Source organism: Hypanus sabinus, chromosome 8 (assembly GCF_030144855.1).
Source record: "Hypanus sabinus isolate sHypSab1 chromosome 8, sHypSab1.hap1, whole genome shotgun sequence".
Taxonomy (NCBI): Eukaryota; Metazoa; Chordata; class Chondrichthyes; order Myliobatiformes; family Dasyatidae; genus Hypanus; species Hypanus sabinus.
The window spans coordinates 138,769,552-138,777,756 of NC_082713.1; the positions used below are offsets into that span (position 1 = coordinate 138,769,552).

Consider the following 8,205-nt stretch of genomic DNA (forward strand, 5'->3'; position numbering starts at 1 on the left):
GCCATTTCCATTTTTCAGTTATTAATTTGAGTTGTACAACTGGTGTTTATGTAGAGCATTTACTGTATATCTACCTTCTGATTCCCTTCCCAAAGCCCAGTTTGGAGAGAACAACATTATGTAAGTGAGATATTCTGTCAAAAACCTTTCCTCTCCATGCTAACAAGTAAGTCTGATGTCTTCCATCTGCTTTGTCGATAAGGGTGAATATGCATTTCTTTGTATATTTTGATACGCTATCAGCGAGATGCATAATGTTGTATACTTCAGGTAGATATGGGCCCATTTCACAAACCTAAGTATAATTTTATCTGTAAGCTGCCTTTTCAGTTACTTTGGGGGCTAGTGGCCGGTCCAACCTTTGTTTGCTCTTGTTTGAACCTGTGAGACAGAGGACAGAGTGTTCAAGAAAGCTATGCTGTCTGTGGCCTTTCCATTAAGATGCTTCTGGATTCAGAACCAGCTTGCCCATATAAGAAGGAGGATAGAAGTCAACAGGACTGATCCTGGCTGTGACTAGTGGTGTTACAAAGTAATCTGGACTGGAACTCTGCTGATTGTGACGTATATAAATGATCCGGATGAAATTCTGGATGGGTGGATTAGTAAATTTGTAGACAATATGAAGATTGGTAGTGTTGGGGTTCATGTAGAAGATTGTCAAGTGATACAAATGTTTCTGAGATACTCAAACCACCCTGTCTGGTACTTCTCAAACTTATTAAAGTGGCACTGAATGTAAGTTTATGTTCTTCAGCTGCTGTAGTCCATCCACTTCAAGGTTTCATGTGTTGTACATTCAAAGATGTTTTTCAGCACACCATTGTTGTAACACGTGGTTATTTGAGTTGCTGCCCCCTTCCTGTCAGCTTGAACCATCTGACCATTCTCCTCTGAACTCTCTCTATCATTAACAAGGTGTTTTTGCCCACAGAACTGCCACTCAGTGGATGATTTTTGTTTTTCACACCATTCTCTGTAACCTCTGGCGACTGTTTCATGTGAAAATCCCTAGAGATAAGATGTTTCTAAGATACTCGCACCACCCTATCAAGCACCAACAATCATTACGCAGTCAAAATCACTTGGATCACATTTCTTCCCCATTCTGATTTTTGGCCTGAACAACAACTGAAACTCTCTACCATGTCTGCGTGCTTTTATGCATCGAGTTACTGCCACATTATTGGTTGATTAGATGTTTGCATTAGCAAGCAGTTGTACCTAATAAAGTGGCCTTTGAGTGTAGATCAGTTGCCAGTATTGGCAGAGAAATGACAGATGAGGCACAATCTGGCCAATATGAAACGTTGCATTTTGGGAGACCAAATGCAAATGGGATTTGAATGTAAAGGTAGGACTCTTAACACAGCTGATGTACAGTGAGATCCTGAAGTCCAAGTCTGCAGCTCCCTGAAAGTGGCTGCACAGATTTATAGGGGGGTAAAGAAGGTGTATGGCATGCTTGCCTTTATTAGTCAAGGCATTGAGTTCAAGAGTCAAGAAGTTATAGTGTGCTGTAGCTTTATCAAACTCTGGTTAGGCTGCGTCAGGAGTATTACATTCTATTCTGTTCACCCAATTATGGGAAAAATATGGAGGCCTTGGAGTGGTTGCAGAATGGAAGAGAACACATGTGCTAGGAGGAGAGGTTAAGCAAACTTGGGTTGTATTCTCAAGAGCTACGGAGGCTGTCAGGAGACCATATTCAGAATGGAAATACCCCTCCAGCCCCACTAATCCATATCAAACATTGCATCCTCACTGCTAGTCCCGGTGGTCTATGTTTGACCCGTAATTCTCCAAGTCTTTCCCCTTCAGGGGAAATGCCTCCTCCCATACTAACCACTTCCTCTAGCAGGTCATTCCAGGTATGCATTACCTTTTAGGAAAAGAAGTTACCTCTGAGGTCTTTTTAAAATTTCTCACCATTTATATCTGTGTCCTCCAGTTTTGGACTTCTCAACCCTGAGGAAAAGACTATGACTGTCCACTTTATCCATAGCCCTCATGATCTTATAAACTTCTATAAGGTCATCTCTCCTACATTCCAAGGAATAAAGGACCAGTGTGGCCAATCTCTCCCTATAACTTGAGCCCTCGAGTCCAAGCAGCATCCTCATAAATTTTTCTGCATCCTCTCCCAGCTTAACAATGTCTTTCCTACAACAGGGTTATCAAAAATAAAACAAATACTTCAAGTGCTGTCTTAACAATGATGCAACATCATGTCCCTACTCCTAAACTACTCCTTCTTCACCACTCTGTCTACTTGCACAACTGTTTTCAGGGAAATGTGTACCAGTACTCCCAGGTCCCTCAGTTTCACAACTCTCATCAGTTCCCTGCCCTGGTCTGAGTGGCCAAAACACAATACATCACGCTTATCTAAGTTGAAATCCATTTGCTATTCCAATTTGATCAAGATCTCCTAGTAATTTATTGTAACCTGCTTTACTACCAATAAGACCTCCAAATTCAATATCTTCAGTAAACTTGTTAATTATGCCATGTAATTCACATCCAAACCAGTTACATAAAAAAATGAACAATGCAAGTCCCAACACTGACCCTGGAATGCCTCACTAGTCACAGACATCCAGTTGAAGAATCGACCTTCAACCATCACCCTACTTCCTATCATCAAGCCAATTCCGAATCCACATGTGACCTGATAGAAATTCATAAGATTATGAGAGGCATAGATAGAATAGATGGTTAGTATCTTCATCCTAGGGTTGAAATGTCTAACACTGTACATTAAGGTGAGAGAGGTAAGTTAAAAGATGTACAGCAATTTTTTTTACACAAGGAGAGATGGCTGCCTGGAATAAGCTACCAGGGATGAAGGTGGAGGTATTTGTCAGAGGCTTTTAAGAGGCTCTTAGATAGGCACATGAATGTGCAGAGAATGAAGGGACACGGACATTGTGCAGGCAAAATGGATTAGTTTAGTTAGGCATTTAATTACTAGCTTAATTAAATGGCCACCAACACCACAGTCAAGAAAGCTTACCAGTGGCGTTATTTCCTCAGGAGACTGAAAAAACATTTGGCATGTACCTTTCGACCCTTACCAATTTTTAATGTCACACCATATAAAACATCCTATCTGGATACAGCACAGCTTGGAATGGCAACTGCTCTGCCCGTGACGTCGAGAAACAGCAGAGAGTTGTGCACACAACTCAGCACAGCATGGAAACCAGCCTCCCCTATACAATGTCTGCCTACACTTCTTGCTGCCTCAGTAAAGTAATCAATATAATCATTGACCCCACCCACCCTGGACGTGTAGTGTGCAAGACCAGCTTTTCATTGTATTTCGGTCTGTGTGACAATAATAAACCAATTTCAACTCTGATTAATTAGTTGGCCCCATATTGTGGACCAAAGTGTCTGTTATGTATTCTACAGTCATACAGTATGATTCTCAATATTTCCAGCTGAGAAGATATGACAGACAGATCTTCCTCTTTAAAAATGAGTCACAGAGTTCATTCAAAACCTTTTGGAAGAAGTAATCTAAGCATGTCTGAATGATTAGATGGAGTGATATGTTCTGTACCTTACGTCTGCCTTGAAAAGACAGCCAGCAACCATCACTCTGACTTCAGTGACAGTGAAGTTGCCTTCCTGCAGCAGAACCCATAGGCCAGAGGAACAACAACTGTTGATCTAGCAAGCATATTGATGGCATATTGCAGTAACTGCCAATAGCCGTAAAGTGCAATAGGCCACACTTCTGCAAAAACAGCACAGCAGCCTTGACTGCCTCAAGGTATCCATTTCCTACTGCATATATTGACTGATGCAATTTTACACCCATAGTATTGCAGAGTCAAGATCCAAATTCATATTACCAAAGTCAATTGCTCTGACCCAGCAAGCCTAAGGCCTGTGAAAAATTTTGCACTTGCTCCAGCCTGAGATTTTGGTTCTGATCTCCTTCAGCTGTAGGTTCAACTATGATGAAGGTGGTAATGTTGCTGGGGAAGGTCAGACTGACTCCACTACAGCTGTTGCCTCCATCTTTGTCAGCCCTAGAGTGCACTGTAGCTATCCTTTGTCTGCTGTATATGGGGTGCATTGAACAATATTGTTCTCCCAGTCTCCCAGAGATGGAGAGATTCAAAATGGTTATTTCCCTCACAGGTTCCTGGCAAGGTCCTCTTCCTCTGTTCTGCACTTTCTATTTGAACACTTTTTCTGCCTATGGCATCAACTTGTTGATGGTGCTTCATTCTTAGATGAGGAGAAGCTACGAACATTCCTCTCAAAGATCTGTTACCTTTTTCCTCTCTTCTTGCCATTGTCAGAGGTTAGTTGGCATTTTGATGCACTTTCTGAACTTTCTTCCACTTTATTGCCTTATTTGCTTTTTAAATAAAATTTATTCATCATAGTTTCAATCAGTTTAGCTGCAATAAATTAAATATGCAAGTGATTTTGTTTCTTTTCTGCTCTACTTGTAACATGAGTACGATGACAAAGCCCCTACTTCACTTCCTTCCAAAATAAGTCCCCTTCTTAAAATACTGCAGTCCAGATTATGGAGATATTTGATGACAAGTACCTGTAGTGAGTGACAGTGAAGGATCAGTAACATTAGAATCAGATTTATTGTCACTGACTTAAGTCATGAAGTTGGTTGTTTTATGGCAGCAGTGCAGTGTGGGCATAACAAATTACTATAAGTTACGATATAAATAAATAAATAGATAGACAGATAAATAAATAAATGCATAGATAGATAGATAAATAAGCGGGCAAACAAACAAATAAATAAGTAACTGGTGGGAAAGAGTAATAGTGAGGTCATAACCATGAGTTCATAAACGGTTCAGAACTCCGATAGCTGAGGTGAAGAAACTGTACCTAAAATGTTGAGTGTCTATCTTCAGGCTTCTGTACATCCTTCCTGACGGTAGTAATGAGAAGAGGACATGTCCTGGGTAATGATGGATGTCACTTTCTTGAGGCAACACCTTTCAAAGATGTCCTTGATGGTGGGGAGGCCTGGAGCTGGCTCGGTTACAACCATCTGAAGTTGCTTATGATTTTGGGTATTGGTGCGTCCATACCAGACAGTAATGCAACCAGTCAGAATGCTCTCTACAGTGTAATTGTAGAAGTTTGTAAGAGTGTTTGGTAACATTCCAAATCTCCTCAAAATCCTAATGAAGAGGAGGCACTGGCACACCTTCTTCATGACTGCATCAATATGCTGGAACAAGGATCGTTCCTCTGAGACGTTGATGCCCAGTAACTCGAACCTGCTCGAGGAGATGAAGAGGAATTTCCTGACCGAGAGAGCAGTGAATCTATAGAATTTGTTGCCACAGGCTGCTGTGGAGGCCAAGTCTTTATGTATATTTAAGACAGAGTTTGATAGATTCTTGATTAGTCAGGGTATGAAGGGATAGATATGGGGATTGAGGCTAAGAAGGAAAATGAATCGGCCATGACAAAATAGCAGAGCAGACTCGAAGGGCCAAATGACCAAATTTCTGCTCCTATATCTTTTGGACTTATATTATCATCAATCTGTACTTGCTGTGGTCTCTTAATAAGCAAGTTTAGAATCCAGTTGCAGGGAAAGGTACAGAGGCCCTGGTTTCAAACTTAAGTCTTTCACTGTACTGCTGCTGCAAAACAACATATTTCATGACCTACTGTATGTCAGTAATAACGTGATTCTGATTATTCCTAGGAAAAACTGAGATAAGGTGATCAGGTTACACACTGCCTCTTTTCAATGCATAAGCATGAGCTCGAGCATTCACATACAGTGGTAACATTTTGACTAGTATGAAGGCTCCAAATCAAATGGGTGCAGAGGGTTATAGGCTCAACCAACTCCATCATGGGCACAACCCTCCCTACATTTGAGAACGTCTTCAAGAGGTGGTATTCAAGAAGGCAGCATTCATCACTAAGAACCCTCACCATTTTGGAGAGGCCTGAAGATCCACACTTACCAATTCAGAAACAGCTTCTTCCTATCTGTCATCAGATTTCTGAACACTACGTAAGTATAACTTCTTTGCACCAGGTATTTCTTTCTTGCAATTTATATTAGTTTTATGCCTTTGCACTCACTGCCGCCACAAAATATCACATTCCACATAATCTAAGTCAAAGATAATAAATCTGACTGATGGCTTAGTCCATCAGTCATTTCCCACCTTGATTTTGTCCTCTCCTTCTCAAGCAATGCCACTTCAGTTTTAGGCAAGATTTCACATATGCCAACAGCTCTCAGTACCTAATTTTTATTGATTGCACTGAGTCCTATTCTCAGTGGGCTTTTTTTTTAACAAAAGTGTTAATTTTCAACTAAAGGGAATGTAGTAAATTAATAACTGTTCATCAAAATTATGCTAAAGCTAGTTTAACTGAAAAATTTGAAGTCTTTTTCTTCAGATGTGGCATGTGAAGGGAAGTTATGAATAAATGGAAATTAATGTACAGATAAATCAGGATGCTGAATGTGGAAACATGCTTTCAATGTTAAATGGCTTTCTCACATTCTCAAGTTCCTTACATGCAGAGATTCCAGCAAAGTCACTGTAAGCCATTTGCAATGAGTACCACTGCACCAGATCCCATCCCAGCTGAAACCAAATTCCTTGGGAGTTCAGCTGCTGGGCTGTATTAGTGTGTACTTAGACATAGGGATGGACTGGCTTCGGATTATTCCACATTTTAATTAATAAATCAATAAAGTTCTCATTACATGCACATGCAGTTCAATTCTTTGAGTGAAAGTGCAGAATGTCTGAAGTTAATAACTCATCTCCTACCTTAGGACATGAACTTATCAATCACCCTTCATATGTGTATATTTGAGAATGATATTCACTATGCTACCTTAGAGTAAGGTGTTGCCCAGTAGGATTTTTAAAAGAGAGTACCAATGTGGATAGGAAGGACGGAAAACATAATTTAATGGTTGTTGTTCAAAATTAGTTACCTCCACTTTCAATGTATTTTGTTATTGGCTTGGATCCACAGGTCAGAATATCAATACAGCGGATTACGGTTAATTGGGCAAATGGTTAATTGGGACAGCTACTTATTTGGGATAACTCTTAAAGAACAAAAACTACTTGGGAAAATAGCCAGGATTCCCTTCATTTATTTGGGATACAATATCATCTAAATGAGACAGTATTTTGCTGATCAGTTTCTAACTCATGTCAGTCCTGTGCACTTTTGTGGCCATTCGACACTACACTGTACAGAGAGCAAACTGTTTAAATAGCGTCAGTTGGATTCAAAAATCAGTGATTTTTGTCACTTATAGTTGGTGAGAAATAAGCAGTGAGACAATTCAAAACTGTTTTGTTCACCTAAGTTTCAAAAATTCAGGCTTGGAAGTGCCAGAAAGGGCCAGGAGTGACAATGAAATGATTTCACTACTTCAGCCAGTTAGTAACTATGAAGAATTTGAGGGATCAACAATTATCTTGAATGTTACAATGAAAATGAAGATTTGTAGGATGCATTCATCAAAAGTATTGTATGAAGCCAGTCCATTAGCTGCACTGGGTGTCTGCACTGATTTTGTTTATTTACAGTCAATCAAAAGAATGCCACAGCATACGCTGCATGAATTCCTCCATCAATAACTATTAGGAACTGATATACAGTTTGTAGTAAAGTAAACACACTCAGACTTTGGTTCTTTGCAGTGTTGGGACCTGATCCTGGGAGCTCACAGATGGCTGCTTTTCAATATCCCAAGGATGCACCCCCGGGGTTCTGAGGTTTTGCGGCCCTGTGGATGGGCTGATTCTCAGCTAGTGCCGCCAGTTGAAGCATCATGGGAACAGAACATCAGAAACAGCAGCAGATCAGCTGTCAGAAGCTGTGTACTCGGCAAGTTGTGCTCTCTCTCTCTCTAGCTGGTGGGTGAGAGATTGTTGCTGAATCTTGGATCACAGAACTTGGAAAAAAAATGGCATGTCAAACTATTAACACTAAATCAACGAAATGTTTCGTTATATCTCTCTTCTCTGTGAAAGGGGACACCTCTTTTTCCCTTTATTAGGGAGCGAGAGAACCTGTGGCATGTTGAATTGTCAGGTGAACGATTAGTTTTTGTTGTACTGCAAATCATGGTTTTTATTGGGGGCCTTGCTATTGCTTGCTTGATAGGTGGAGGGTGCTGATGCTGTTCTGTGGAAATGGGTGCAGGCC

At 40.5% G+C, this 8,205-nt stretch overlaps 1 long non-coding RNA gene across 1 annotated transcript; it reads left to right on the plus strand.

Moving 5' to 3' along the window:
- On the plus strand, positions 1–7,872 carry LOC132397812 (uncharacterized). Its single transcript, XR_009513456.1, has 3 exons — positions 1–120; positions 5,714–6,031; positions 7,698–7,872. It is a non-coding gene; the product is annotated as an uncharacterized LOC132397812 (long non-coding RNA).
- The last annotated feature ends 333 nt before the right edge of the window (positions 7,873–8,205 follow it).